At 36.1% G+C, this 16,042-nt stretch overlaps 1 protein-coding gene across 1 annotated transcript in view; it reads right to left on the bottom strand.

The window, feature by feature from the left end:
- The window catches only part of LOC144973486 (uncharacterized), a 30,972-nt gene extending 21,947 nt beyond the window's left edge, over positions 1 to 9,025 (bottom strand). The window contains exon 1 of the mRNA XM_078915967.1: positions 8,937 to 9,025. The gene's annotated coding sequence lies outside the window, so the exon portion shown is untranslated. The remainder of the gene's footprint in view (positions 1 to 8,936) is intronic.
- Between the last annotated feature and the right edge of the window lie 7,017 nt (positions 9,026 to 16,042).

Below are 16,042 nucleotides of genomic sequence, written 5' to 3'. Positions count from 1 at the left end.
TTTGTAAATTTTTGCAAGGATTTTATCATCTATACTCACTCAACCCTAACACCGACTATATCCGTTGTTTACCTGGGTTACTTTTACTCCATGCCTATTTATTACATTTTTCTGAGACAAATTATAGGCGTAGTATCAAAGTTAATGATTTTAGTTTTTGCATGTTAATGGTAGTTGAATAAAACTATCTATGCACATGCTCATTATTAATACATTTTTCCCCATTTTGAAAAGTAGCAAATATTATCTCCAGGATTGAGTGAGTTAGGATCATTTTTGTTTACATTTTACGATTTTAAGGAGAAAAAAAAAACAGTGAGCTATTTTAATGTTATTACAACGGTCGACGATGAACATCGAAAATGACAACACCTAATTATTGTTATAACTATTCACCCAATACCGACGTACAATACAATTAATAATACATCAAATTTAGAATAGTGAACATTTTGAGATCTTTTGAATTATTCATGACATACAGAAAAATAACAAAAAGAGGAAATAAAGGTGGAATGAAACAAAAACAAAAACAAATAGAAACCAAAGAAAACATAAAAAACAACTCAGTCAAATTAAAATGCAATAATTTAAATTCTACTAATAACAATGATGGAGGCAACGAAAAACCACCGTCACTAACAAACTTTCCCGATCACGTTGATCATTTCAAACTGGTGCGAAATTAAACAATCACATTGGCCACGTGGGATATACGCACATTAAACCATTTAGGAAAATTTGAAAACGTTATTCAAGAAATGAAAAAGTTCCAAATTAATGTCCTTGGAATCTCAGAAACGAAGTGGAAAGGAGAAGGAGTAGTTAAAGAAGATGATTTTGTATTGTATTATGCAAGTGGAAAACTTCATGAGAAAGGAGTTGGAATTCTTTTATACAAATCAATATCAAAGTGCTGTTTAGATCATGTTGCAATCTCAGAAAGAGTTATTTTAGTGAAGTTCAAAGGAACCCGTTTAATGTAATATTATTCAAATATACGCCCCAATATCAGACAGTGACGAAAACACAATTGAGGCATTCTATCAAGAATGGAACAGGCATAAAAACAATATAAATCTGATGAAATTCCTTTAATAATTGGTGATTTCAATGCAAAGGTTGGTAACGAGAGAGTTGAAAATATCGTTGGCCCCCACGGACTAGGTAACAAGAATGATAAAGGTGAAAGACTTGTACGTAAACTAGGCAATTTGATCAACGAAAATGAAGACATCAGAAAACGAAAGCAGGTGTCCACCAATGCATTCAACCAACTCCAAAATTTATGGAATAGAAATAGCATAATCAGTGAGAATAAACGAATACAGATTATTCCGATATTGACATATAATTGTGGAACCTGGGGCCTCACAAAAAAAGAACTTAGAAAGTCTCGATTCATATCACCGCGTAATCAGAATCTATTGGCCAGAGACAATTACAAATACTGATCTCTATGACAAAACCAGGGTCCAACGCCTGAGAACAATAATAAAAGAACAGCGATGGAGGCTATTTGGTCACATCTTACGTCGAGAAGATAACATCCCAGCCCAAACTGCAATGACAGAATATTTCCTTCATGGCAACAAATATGTAGGGGGCCACCAACATCAATAGTAACTACCCTGAACCAGGACCTCTCTACATATAGACATTTCTGGATTCAGATTAGGCCGAATTAATCCCTGAAGAACTAAGAAATACTGCAGTGCCCTCCGTACTAAAGTCACAACAAGATCTTGGCAGCCGTGACCAATGGAAATAAATAACAACATGGATGGAGAGAGCAGCTATACTTATCGACCATGACTGAATCACACAATTCTCAGCAAGCGTCATTCGGACTGCGAAGCTTACTACTTGTCGACTAGTGCAGATTAGAAAACCTTACGATTGTCAATACGTGCGGCTATGTGGTCTAGTGGTGTGAAACTCGCTTTCGGATCGGAAGGTCCTGGGTTCGAGCCTCGCGTTCGGCGCATAGTTGAGTCCTTGGAAAAGGCTCTTTACTCACATTCTCTCACCTTACTCGGGTGTAAAATGAGTACCTGGCCGTTAACAGCGTTATCTCTGTCCGAAAAATTGTAATATCGCCTAACAGGCGTCATGTCGTGTCCTTCGTTATGTACAATCCCGCTCATAGATTATGTGACGTCACGGGCGCCGGCCCAGAACGAAGCGAGCGGAGAAGCAAGCGAGAGAGAGAGAAAGAGGCGAAGTGGTAGTGTGTCAGTAGTAATTTATGTAGGTATGCATATTAGTTCTTTGAGTGTGTTCGTGCGTGTGTTTAAATTTTTAGTCTGTTGTGTTTTGTTTGTTTGTTGTTGTTTATTTGTTTACTAAATCTTCAACCATATACGTGAATCTATTATTTAGCTAATGAACAGCTGGTCCTTCTCATCTGAGTTACTGAATAATAATTCAGCTGCGGGCTTTGAACCGCCATAGGCTATGCACAAAATACTGAATCAACAACAAAAACAATAAGAACAAAACAATCTCCACACCAACATCAAAACGGTGTAAATGCAAATTTAAAAAAAAAAGAAGTGCGAAACTTAAAGGACAAAATTAAATGGTAAATTTGCTGTACCAGCCAACTAGATAAATAAACTTGCGACTCTTCTTATTGTGTGCATTTCCTAAGGCCCATTAAAAAGATCTTGGTTGTAATAATATGTCATAATTAATAGTACTTGGGTCCATTCTGGTGAACATCATAAAAGGAAAAACTGTCTGGCACATCTTTTGCCTAAGCTCAATAAGGTCGTCCAAAAAAAATTCCTGGTAGGTATTAGACATCTATATCCTTTTGGTGAATGTTTTTAACTTTCATTTCCTTCTCTATCTGACAATTTCTTAGAGTAATTGTTGAGTAGAATATTGATTGTGGGTTTCAATGCTTTCTTCAGGGTTTCCTCCAGACTTGTTTCACACGACTCACAATTAAACCAGTGAAATCCTTTTCTATTCAGGTGACTCAGTGTCAGCTCCGTCATGACACGTCTTTGGTTCTTACATCTTAAAAATCTATCCTCGGTTTCTTTATTCCCAATGATCACTTGAAATATCATGAAAATAATTGTGACAATGTCCAAAACGGTTTGCGATGGCCAGACTAGTCCTCCTCTGTCAAGAGTTTGAAGATAACAGTAATTGTCGTCGAGCTCCAGATTCAACCTTTTCTCTTGAACTATAATTTCAGACCTGCACATTTCACAGGATGTCGTTTTACATAATTTTGATGCTGCGTAACCAGCAATAAAAACAAGAACTTGGGACTGTTGAGGTGTAATGTCAATGCTCTCACATTCTTGAAGGCAATTTTAAAAAGAATCAAATTCGTTGTTACTTGATTGGATGTCTAAAGAAGAATCAGTGTGTATGGTGTCTGTCAAATCTTTCAAAGCGATCGTTCCTTTTGATGCAGATACAAGGGTCAATACACTCATCAGTTTTAACTTTTTCTCACCTTCTAATACTTGTCTTACTGATACATGATAATTGGATCCACTAAGCTGGCGATACTGACTAAAACGAAATTCGAGATTGTCTGTTTGAAACTTTCCAAGGAGAATGTATCGAAAATTTTTATAGTGAGCAAATGTTGACAAAGCTCAATAATAGACTTGATGGTATGTGTCAAAGCAAACATGGTCTCATTAGAAAGGCATCCTGCTCTTGGTCTGGATAGCGAAGATTCATCCCAAGCCTCAAGCCAGTTAACAACATCAGAGAGGAAATTGACATTCTTGTCATCCATCTGTCTAATGGGTTGACAATCATCATTTCGAAGTCGAACATATTTCATGGGAAGTTTTACATTAAGAATGGTCCACAGTTTGGAAATAATATTGATGAATTCGATTGTTCCTTTTGTGTCCACATTCCACTCTTCCTCGTAATGACTGAGGGCCACAGCATTCCTGACATCAAAAACTTTCATCATGAGATTGACATTTTGCCTCTCTGTATTTGTGGGGTACATAGATTTGTTATTGAGTGCAGGGGCTAACTTTACTGGTGATGATTTTTCTGTGTTGTAGAGTTTACGTAAATGATAAAATGCAGCTCGCATCGTCTTGTCGTGCTGTGTAAAAGAAGGCAAAATAAATGTTTTCTCTGCATCTAACTGAGAAAGCCAGTTGTTTCTAATGCGTTTCAATAAATGGACTGAATCGAAAAGAAAAAAATAATTTCTGGGATGGATCATCTGGATGTGGAATCCATGGCTTCAATGTTTTTCCACACATTGAAGTAAAGCAGTTTCTATTTATTCTGTTGTTGTCGGATATAAGGCAAATAACAGTAAAGCCGACCTTGTGGAGCATTGACAATACACGATTTGTATACATTTGGAGTGTGTCAGCGTTGATATTCTTCACTGGAACAATAGCAGCGACATCTTTATTTTTTGAAAAATAAGATGCCAACATAAAAACTTGGACAGTTGAGGCCTCAGTTGATGATTGGTTTAATGCCATGCCATCCATCTTTCCACCAGTGTATGATATATTGTGAGCAACATGAATTTCATCAATCATTAAAATGACAGTCCGTTCTTCTTCTCTCAGATTTTGTCATTTTTGTTGTAGGTAATTAACATGGTTTGGCTCACAGTTGATTCCACTTCCTACGTTAAAAACAGAGGAAAGTTTTCTCAAGTATGAAATACTGGGCAGTGTTAATAGATTATTTCTGATAAGAGAATATGTAGAGGATGATGATGCATACATTTGAAATGCAAAGAGTAAAGTATCACATGAATATCTCTTCTGATGAGAAAAGCATAACTTTAGGTGGTCCATCAAAAACAGGAGCTTTTTCTTTAGACATATTTCTTCTTCGTCAATTTCATCAAGACTGGAACACGTTTCATATAAGGCATCGATATGGATTTCAATTTTCTTCATGTTGTTATCGACTGAACTTGAAGACGAAAAGTGTGACATTAAATTTTCAAACTGTGACCATCGTTCAAGAATGCAAGGCAAACGTCCAAAAATCCATTTTAGTTTTTTATCAGGTATTCGAACTGAAAGTCAAAAAGGGGGAAAAACAAACAACTAGAACCGATTTTCTTTGCAGAAAAATAGTGACAAATAAAGAAATGAGCTATGTAACACATTATATTATAATATCTTAACTATCATTTCTCATACTCTCCCCCATTGTACAATTAAATACTAAAATAGAGAAAGCCTTTATAATTACCGAGGAACGACAAAGATATATCATAACGAATGGCAACCATTGTTGTTGTTACTCCATGCCACTTGGAAATGGAATGCGAGATCAAACTTAGGTTTGGCAAAAGTACTATCACAAACGTCATATTCAAAAAGGTTGTATTGAAATTAAAGTCAACTTATGACAATGATTTGATAAACTGACTTCATGGGCTCTAATTCGATGGTTCAGACGGGCTAGTTTTTTTCACCCTTTTTTACTACAGCCATTTTTACTAATCACTTTAACTCTCTTAAACTTCCATGTATTCATGGGAAATATCCTTACGGATATTAAACTATAACTTATTCAAAGAAATTATTACCTCCATTATCAGTGAAGACTTCAACTTGAAGATTGGAGTGAATTCTAATTGAAGACTTTAGAACAGGAGGGGTCTCACTATTGACAATTGAGGTGTCGTGAATGTAGTAAAAGCTGATGTATTCCAGTCCTGTGCTGTCCTTACAGATCCTGTTAATCCAGTTTTCTTTAGAATATTTTTCAGGTTTTCTGTAAAGTCTGAGAATGTTTTGATTGTGTCCATCTCGATCCAGTCAATATAGGATTGTTCATTCCTTCTTTCCTCTTCAGCACGCCTGTCGTCTGGTTTTCTCCTTTTGGGGGGAGGTTCAGATGACAAATAGGCCGGGTAATTAGGGAATATTGAGGGGTACGCATCACTCGTAAGTTTTGGTAATTCTCTTTCAATAGACAAAATACTACCGTCGGGTCGTGTCACAGAATCAACTTTAATAATAAATTTTTCTATGAAATGTTTAGCACATACAACAGAACGTTTACTGGGGAAGAAATCGTCTCTGGGAATTTTTTTGAGCCACAACTGTCTTCTGTCAGTATCTACAAGAAATCTAAATACAGACACATTCTCAGTCTCACCACGATAATTACTCCGACATCCAGGCACACAACACTTATCCGGCATTGTTGAACAAATTGATAATAATATCTCAATAACAAAACACTTGCATTTGTAACGGAGTCATGGAATTAAAACTATTAAAATACAATTTCTTGAATACACAAAGCGAAGATATAAAAATCAAAGAACATTTAAACCAGCTTTCAGAACACATGGAGCAAGGATAAAACAACAAACACAAATTATTTATTATTAAATTTAAATCTCCCGAATCGTTTGTGTATAGGATAATATTATTGTTGTGTAGGTACTGTGTAATGCTGTGTTGCCTCTCACTCTATCTTCCCTCACTGAGCCGGAGGCTGTGACGTCACTGTCTCGGTTCACCATGCATGAGCGGGACTTCACTTAACGAAGGATACGGTCATGTCCCGTCCTACATGTTAAATGTTGCTGTTGACCAGGGACCACTTGTAAAGCGCTTTGAGCACAATTAGTGGATATTGCGCTATATAAAGCTCAATTTTTTAAATACATGGTTTAAGAACCACGATAGAAAGAAATGGACATGGACAAGTCCAGGTGGCCTTTATAAAAATCTGATAGACTTTATTCTGGTCCAACATCGATTCAGAAATATCGTACTCAACGCAACAAATATTCCAAGCGCAGGTTGTAATAGAACAGTAAAGTTTGCTGCCCCAAACGTAAACAAAGGTCGAGAAGCACATGGCAAACCACATGTTCCTGTCTTGACAGCTCACGTTCCAATGTAAATAATAGAAAGAAAATAACCTTTAAAATTTGGCTGTTAGGTGGCAAAAGAAACACATATTCATAAATACTCGATCATGCATCAAATAATGTCTAGATATGGATATTTTATGGAACAAAAGGTAAAATTTATCAAAAGTTACGTCTATCTATTTTTAGACCAGAGCAAATTATTGCGCTGGTATGAACAAAACGAGAATTATTCGGAGCCTGATTTTCATAATAATTTAGTCTTATATTATTATTTCTGCAACTGTTAGATTTTATGTAAACATATTTTCAATACTGAAAGTGTATTGCCTACAACTCAAACTACAAAATTGGGAGACCTATATTGTGCGTAAATTATTCCGGTCCCTAACGGAAATCACTAGCAACTTGTTATTGTTTACGTTTGGGGCAGCAAACTTTACTGTTCTATAGTGACCACCGACCTGTCAAGGCAACGCTAAAAATAAAACTTAATGCGTGAAAGAGAAAAGTGAAAACTTGATCTCAGATATAGACATAGATGAGTACTGGAATCAAGTATCGAACTGCATCATAGAATTTGCAAGAAAAACTGTTCCATATGTGAAAAAACACGAACCAAAACAAAAGTGGATGGATGTTGACAAGATCTTGAAACTGATGAATGAAAGACGAAAACTAGAACGCAACAGCAATTAATATAAATAAGCTAATGAGATTATAAAACGTGAGTGTAGGAGAGCAAAGGAAGATTATATGGAACATGAATGTCACAAAATTGAAAGACTAAAACAATCTAACACCAAACAATTCTACCAGCCAATACAAGATCTAAGTGGAAAACGCCCAGCCATGGCAAGAGAATGAGTTAAAGACGCAAACGGTAATATACTTATCGACAACGAAATTTTGGAACGTTGGGTAGTATACAGAAAAAAATCTTTACGCGGATGACAAAAGGGGGACGTGCTTGGGTAAAGAAATCTCTACTGTGAACATGCGTCCCCAGATTATGCGAGAAGTAGAAGCTGCTTGCAAAAAGATGAAAAGGGGGAAAGCGGTAGGCCATGATAGTTTCTCAATAGAATTGATTGACGCCCTCGACGATCTGGGAATAGACACGGATGGCATACTCTCCAGAAAACGTGCAGAAAATTTTAGATATACCGGTGTGCAAAAGTGAACAGATGGGCCTGGAACTAAACAGAATGCATGGCGGTCTCAAAGAATAACAACAACACGATCTTCCACTTGTCAAGCCAAGGAGAGAAATTTAAATATTAAGGCACTATCATTACCCACGACGCACGTGACATAGAGGATATAAAACAAAGAATAGCAATAGCAAAAAACATGTTCCATAAAATACGACCAATTGTGTCAAACAACAACCTAAAGTTGAAGACAAGAATGAAAGTAGTAGAAACATATTTTATAAGTACCCTTTTATACGGTTGTGGACGCTTGACAAAGAATGTACGATGACAGACATGTATACGAACGAGGATGTGTCGGAGAAGGTGAGAAAGGGAAGAATATTGATCGACACCATCAGAAAGAGGCAGTTACGGTTTCTGGGACATGTGTGGAGAAGAGACGGAATAGAAAAAATGGGGTAACATCTGGGATGATCGAAGGAAAGAGAGCTAGAGGAAGACAAAGAATGACTTATCTAAATAACCTGAGAATGGCCCAATATGATTTTAAAAGCAACACAGATTTCATGCGCAACGCAGAGAATCGTGATTCGTGGAGACAGATGCTGACCGGCAACGTTCTCAAGAGCACAATCCAAGATGGATGATGATGAATTTGAAATGAATTCAAAGAGAAGGCTATTATAGGAATGATAATATTCGAAGGCAAAGTTTTTCTAAGCCTACCGAAATATAACTGGAGTGAGATGAACTCGTTATGTGACACATATTGTTAATGAATTCAAGGCGAATAAAGAAATAAAATAGTTCAAATTTAACACGAGCTTACCCCTTAGTAGATGTCCTCTTCTCAAATTGTTTGGAAATGTTTTAAGTAATAAGTTCAACTCAAAAATTGGTTAAGTTTTAACACTCACCTTAAGACGTAGACCTGTAGTTGAATAGTGCAGCAGATAAATGTAAAATGAATCGTGGTGAGCAGACGTTGTGGTAATATAATATATACTATTTGATGACGTAATGTTTGCTTAGCAAATGTTTGGGTTTGGCACAGAGGTTTGTCGCAAATACAAAGAAACTCTGCACTGACAAAATCATTTTAAAACGTTTTGAACAGCAGATATTATGTATTTCACATATTAATAATAAGGAGGGAGACAGGGGAGGAGGAGGAGACAGAATAGAAGAAAGAGGAAGAGAGAGAGAGAGGAGAGAAGAGAGAAGAAGAGAGAGAAGCGAGAGTGGGGGGGGAGGAGGGTAGAAGAGAATCAGTTAAGAAGAATTAAGACATTCTTTTTTGATGTCATATACTTTCTATAGTGTATTATATATATATATATATATATATATATATATATATATATATATATATATATATATATATATTATTATTATTATTATTATTATTATTATTATTATTATCATCACCATCACCACCATCATCATCATCATCATCATCATCATCATCATCATCATCATCATCATCATCATAATCATTATCATCATCATGATTATTTTACTATTATTATTACTATTATTATTATTATTATTATTATTATTATTATTATTATTATTATTATTATTATTATTATTATTATTATTATTATATTATCATCATCATCGTCATCCTCATCATCATCATCATCATCATCATCATCATCATCATCATCATCATCATCATCATTATTATTATTATTATTATATTATTATTATTATTATTATTATTATTTATAAAACAAATCGACAGTGTTCCCGTGGCAGGTTAAACGGGTACTCCTCGGGACTACTCGCATTCGCACCCCCCCCCCCTCCCCCACCACCACCACCACACACACGCACACAGCTCTTTTTTTTTTTTTTTTTTTTTTTTTTGGGGGGGGGGGGGGGGGGGGGAGAGGCGTTGTTTGTAGATTATAATTCAGGGTTACAATGCCCACCCCTGTCATCACGTAGTCAAGGCTTTTTGGCATCTGCCAATCCCAAATGTCTGTGTCAAGTTCGACCGTCAGGTCGCGTCAACGAGTGAGGAGGAAATAAAGAAAAAAGAACTGGCATATTATTATATCATTACATTGAAAATTATGAAAACTATTTTTTATTTTGTATGAAATCCTTTATAAATTTTAAGATGATCAAGAACGAAACTTTGGCCATCTACTTCTTCCTGGCGCAACATTTATAAAAATATTATTTTAAAAAAATAATAACACAGCATTTATTTGGCGCAATACCCACGTGCTCAAAGCGCTTTACAAGGGGTCCCAAGGCAACAGCAATATTAAACTTGAAGGACGAGACATGACGCCTGTCAGGCGATGTGACATTTTTCCCAACAAAGACAACGAACGGCCATGTACTCATTTTACACCTGAGTACGGTGAGACAATGTGAGTAAAGAGCATTTCCCAAGGACTCAACTCTGCGCCACTCAGAGCGGGTCTCGAACCCTGAAACTTCCGATCTGGAAGCGAGAGTCATACCATAAAACAGGGAGGGGCACTGTTCTGTCGCCACATAGCCTCAATATTAATTAAATTTTATTTCTAATTTCATCAATTTTTCGAGTAAAAACATAGTTCTTGGTATCAAACCTATTGTAAATTCGACGCTGATCACGAATCTGACGTGAAAACAGAGAAAATCCGAAAAAATGTCCAATTTTTTATACTGCCACGCCCGGTTTTGATTCTGGTCCGTACCCCGATCAGGCAAACCAGGGTGAAAACGCAATGTGTGTGGCCAAATACCTGGCCAATAAACAGAGGGGCGGTCGATCGCCCGCAAAGCCCGCCTTGCTTTAAGCCCCCCATAGACGGACAGATCTCATCAAGGGGCGGATCACCGAACAGGCACTGCTGGGTCGCCTGACCCGATCCTGCGTTAATCGCAGATGATTTTTGCCCACACACGCGGAGATATTTTTTGAGGCGATCGGCGATCGGGGGCGTGACGGTATAAAAAAAGTGGACAATTTTTTTTCGGATTTTCGCTGTTTTCACGTCGGATTCGTGATCAGCGTCAAATTTACAATAGGTTTGATACTAAGAACTGTGTGTTTACTCAGAAATTGGTGAAATTAGAAATAAATTTTAATTAATAGTGAGGCTATGTGGCCGACAGAACCGATCCCAGTTACTGTCTGTTATTCTATCCTTCGTCTTGCGCATAATAGTGATTACTTCTCACTAAATTATATCAATTAGACTGTTGAGGAACGAAATTGACATCATTCCACTCTTTGTTATTGTATTAAGGCAGTCATTTTGGTAATTAGTTCTCACTAAATTATATCGATCAGACTTTTAACGTTCAAGGTTACTCGTAATTCTGTGTGACGGTACGTTATTTCCGACTGGTGGATGTTGTGAGCATTTTACCTAAACTCATAGCATCAAGTAAAAGCGTCTGGTCAAAATTTGTAAAGCAAAAGTTAAGTTTTGTGGGTAAAATGTGTGCAGGTCTAGTAAAAGTTGAAACCAAGAACTAGAGGTGCCAAAATAAGTCAATAAAATGGAGAGAAATATAAAGTGAGTAAATGTGACTCATAAATAAAGGAACAACACAAAACAAACGACGTTTCGGCTTTTGACCTTTTTCAAGTAAACACGATATATATATATATATATATATATATATATATATATATATATATATATATAGGTGAAAATGTGTGCGTGTATATGTGTGTGTGTGTGTGCGTGAAAGGGAGGAGAGAAAGAGATAGATAAATAGATAGATAGATAGATAGATAGAGAGAGAGAGAGAGAGAGAGAGAGAGAGAGAGAGAGAGAGAGAGAGAGATGAAGTAATGAGATCTAAACTATATAATATTGGTAGGGAGACGGGGGGAGGGGTTGATTGAAGAATACTAGACGGCGATAGTGTTATTATTGATCCCCTACCTCCCCTATTATGATATTTAGAGAAAAAAAAAGAAAGAAACCATCAAGATACAGAGAGAGAGAGAGAGAGAGAGAGAGAGAGAGGAGAGGGAGAGGGGAGGGAAGAGAAGAGAGAGAGAGAGAGAGAGAGAGAGAGAGAGAGAGAGAGAGAGAGAGAGAGAGAGAGAGAGAGAGAGAGAACGGGAGTGGAAGGATGCGTTTCAAAGTTATATTTAAAACAAAGGAGACAGATAAAATAAAATAAATAAATAATAAAACTATATTAATATTCTGAAATAAATAAAAATTCTCCTAGACTAACTGGAAGTCTTGTAAAACCAAAATCATCAGTGCATATATTATCAAAATACATCAGTTTTACTGTTTTACAAGTCAATAAAGTCTTTAAGTCACTCCGACACCTCTAGTTTTTGGTCTTACAAGACTTCCAGTTATTCCAGGAGAATTTCTAAGCTAACTTTTATTTATTTATTTTAGAATATTATAGTTTGAAATGAATCCTTTCACTCCCGTTCTCCCACTTTCACTCCGTCTCTCTCTCTCTCTCTCTCTCTCTCTCTCTCTCTCTCTCTCTGTGTGTGTGTGTCTGTGTGTATGTGTGTGTGGGTCTATCTGTCTCTCTCTCCCCCTTACTCCCCGTTCTCTCTCTCTCTCTCTCTCTCTCTCTCTCTTATTCTATCTTTCTGGGATATTATTTTATATCTAAATAGAGGAGGTAGGGGACCAATAATAACACCATCGCCGTCTAATGTTCTTCAATGCAACCCCCCCCCCCCCCCAAATCCATCGTCCCCCTTATTCTTGAGATATATATAGTTTTGATCTCATTACTTCATCTCATTGTCGCTCTCTCTCTCTCTCTCTCTCTCTCTCTCTCTCTCTCTCTCTCTCTTCCCTTGCACGCGCGCGCGCGCACACACACGAACACACACAAACATACACAAGCATACATTTTCACCTATATTATTATGACAATCTGATATAAATATGAATATGTATATTTCGTGTTTGCTTGAAAAAGGCCTAAGCCGAAACGTCGTTTGTTTTGTGTTGTTCCGTTATTTATGAGTCACATTTACTCCCTTTTTCTCTCCATTGAAGTAAGAGTTCCCTGGCCAAAATGTGTGAAATGGAATGTTTACTAACAAAAATACTTGATTTAATGTTTTCTGGGAAAATTGTGTTTAGCAATAGCTTTCTTTAAACCAAGATGTATTGTATCATATAATGCTTAAACCGTTACAAAATACAAGACTTTGCACACGTCTTTTGCCTTTGAATGCCTTCTCGAGGATTTCGCAATGGCCGAAAACTACAGAAGTACTCTCGACAGACTAGAAACGTAGCAGATATGACCGGTGATCCCATATTACAAACAGAAGCAGAGATGTCCTACAAGTGTTGTAGGGATGTGATGTCGGAGACGGTGTCCAAAGTTTTGCCATGATTTTTAAATTTTATTTTGTTGTCATTAAAGTTAAAAGAATTTCAGTCAAACTTCAAAATTTATCAATGACATGATTGGTGTCACATCCTACAAAAGTTTACGTCTATGAACAAACTTTTATACTTCTCCCTGTCAAGAGCCAGTATAGATAGTGTGTTCTTGTCTAAGAAGTTCACAAATTGCCATCCGGTGTATAACGGACCAAAACACAAAACTATGTGTAACCGTGAACTTTTATAGTCTAGTTAATACAGTTTTGTGAGAATCAATCACAAACGCGGATGGCAAAATATAATAACAAAGGCTTGAGTGACGTCATCTTCATTCTATCTATAGCCTCAACTAAAGGCGTATTGGCTTTCCTTGAACAAGAGAGTTCAAACCCTAGTTCAACCTATTTCCAATAAAAATTATTCCTTACAAAACCTTAATGGTTTTGGGCTGGACAATCTTTTTCACAGTTTTAGATCCAAAGGTCGAGGGCATTACTTCTTAGTTTAGTAAACCAAAACCAAAACCAAGTCAAGGTCACCCAAAAGATAAGATTTGCGAAATGAAGTGGGAGACGTCTGACCAAAATTTGTAAAGTGCCGTAAAAGTTTTTTCGCCAAATGTATAGTAAATCTTACTAACATGTCAAAATGGAACTTTTCTAGCTAAAATGTGTGAAGTAAAAGTTTTATGACCAAAAAAAGTGTAAAGTAAAAGTTTAAGTTTTCTGTGTAAAGTAAACATTTTCAGGTCAAAATGTATGAAATGATAATATTTTGTTAAAAATTTATGAAATAATTTTTCCTGACCAAAGTGTACAATAATTTATTAAATGAAGGCTTACGCCTTAAAATGTATGAAATAAAAATATTCTGGTCAAAATGTTTAAAATTAAAGTTTTCGGGTAAATTGGATGCAGTCATATTTTTCTGAACAATAAATATTAACATACCGTGTTTTACCTAAAATCTATGAAATGGAACTTATTTGAAAAAAAATGTCTAAAGTAAAGATTGTCAGGCCAAATTGTATGAAGTGAATAAATGTTTTCCTGCTTAAATGTGTGAAATCAGTTATGTATTCCAAAATGTGTGAATTAAACGATTTTCTGATCAGAATACTTGAAATTAAAGTTTTCTGGACAAAATGTAAGAAATAAACGCTTTTTGGCCCAAATCTGTGAAATAATAGTTTTCTAGCCAAAGTTAAAGTTTTCAGGCAAAATTTAGAAAATAAAAATGTTATGGTTGATTATAGTGTCTGAAACGAACTTTTTCGTTGTTGCTATTTTTACCCAATATGTGTGAAAAAAAAGTTTTGGGGTAGAAAAAAAGTGTCAAGTAAAAAGCAAAAGTTTTCTGGCCAAAATGGGTAAAGTAAAATTTTTCTGGCCAAAATTTATGAAAGGAATATTTTTCTGTTCATATTATATTATATCTATATGAAACTTTATTTTTCTGGCCAAATGTATGAAGTAATAGGTTTTTGAGTAAATTACTTGAATAAAACTCTTGCTTGAAAATGTGTGTAAAGCAAACGTTTTACGGCCAAAGTATATGAAGTAAACATTTACTGGCTAAAATGTACGATGCAGAAGTTTCAGGTCAAAATGTGTGAAGTAAAAGTTTCATGGGCCTGAATGTGTTATATAAAATGGCAGTAAAAAAACCCAAACCCCTGTGAGATGAAACTTTTCTGGACAAAATTTAGGAAATGAAATTTTCTGGTCAAAATGTATGAAATATACGATTTCTGACCAAAATGTATGAAATATAAGCTTTCTGACCAGGGGCAGCGCGGCTCAGCGGTATGGTCTTTACTCCGTACCAAATGGGTACCGAGTACAATCACCCGCGGCTGCGCTGTGCGGCCTTGAGCAAGTCACCTCGCCCAAGTTCAATTTGCGGCGCTGCACTGTGGCTGACGCCTGGGTTATTCCAGGCTTCCCAAGAGACAATTTTCCCCTATGGGATGAATAAAGGGATAAAATATGTGAAATATAAGGTTTTTACCCAAAATGTAGGAAATATAGTTTTCTGGCCAAAATGTCTGAAATATTAGTTTTCTGGCTAAAATGTATGAAATATAAGATTTCACCAAAATGTCTGAAATATAAGATTTCACCAAAATGTGTGAAATATAAGGTTGCTGACCAGAATGTGTGAAATATAAGGTTTCTGACCAGATGTGAAATATAAGGTTTCTGACCAGAATGTGTGAAATATAAGATTTCTGACCAGAATGTGTGAAATATAAGGTTTCTGACCAGATGTGAAATATAAGGTTTCTGGCCAAAGTGTACAAGGAAGGGGGTTACGCATGGAGTAGGTCGTTGTTAACAAATCAACATTGTCAATTAGGTGATAACACGAACAGAATATAGATACACCAAAAAGACGTGACGTCTGAACGAAGAATATTCCCCTGCTATCTGTTTTTACGAGTATCGAGTGTGTCAGAAGACAATGCTGGCAAGAAAACGACGAATTGTTTTGATCATGGTTGACCATGTGTCCTGTTCACATGACAATTCCTTGTTGATCAAATTGTAAGGCGTCTATCTATCACACCAAAACTTCTCAAGTTCAAATCCGAATAGAGATATGAGATCTATTTTGAGTAAGTTTTAACCTATGATTATTATTCAAAAATATATCAACGTTGATTAACGTGAGTGTTAGTA

The sequence above is a fragment of the Berghia stephanieae genome, chromosome 5 (genome assembly GCF_034508935.2).
Source record: "Berghia stephanieae isolate SIO BIC M18660-M18661 chromosome 5, UCSD_Bste_1.3, whole genome shotgun sequence".
NCBI classification, from domain to species: Eukaryota; Metazoa; Mollusca; class Gastropoda; order Nudibranchia; family Aeolidiidae; genus Berghia; species Berghia stephanieae.
This window is presented reverse-complemented; position numbering and strand designations above follow the sequence as displayed.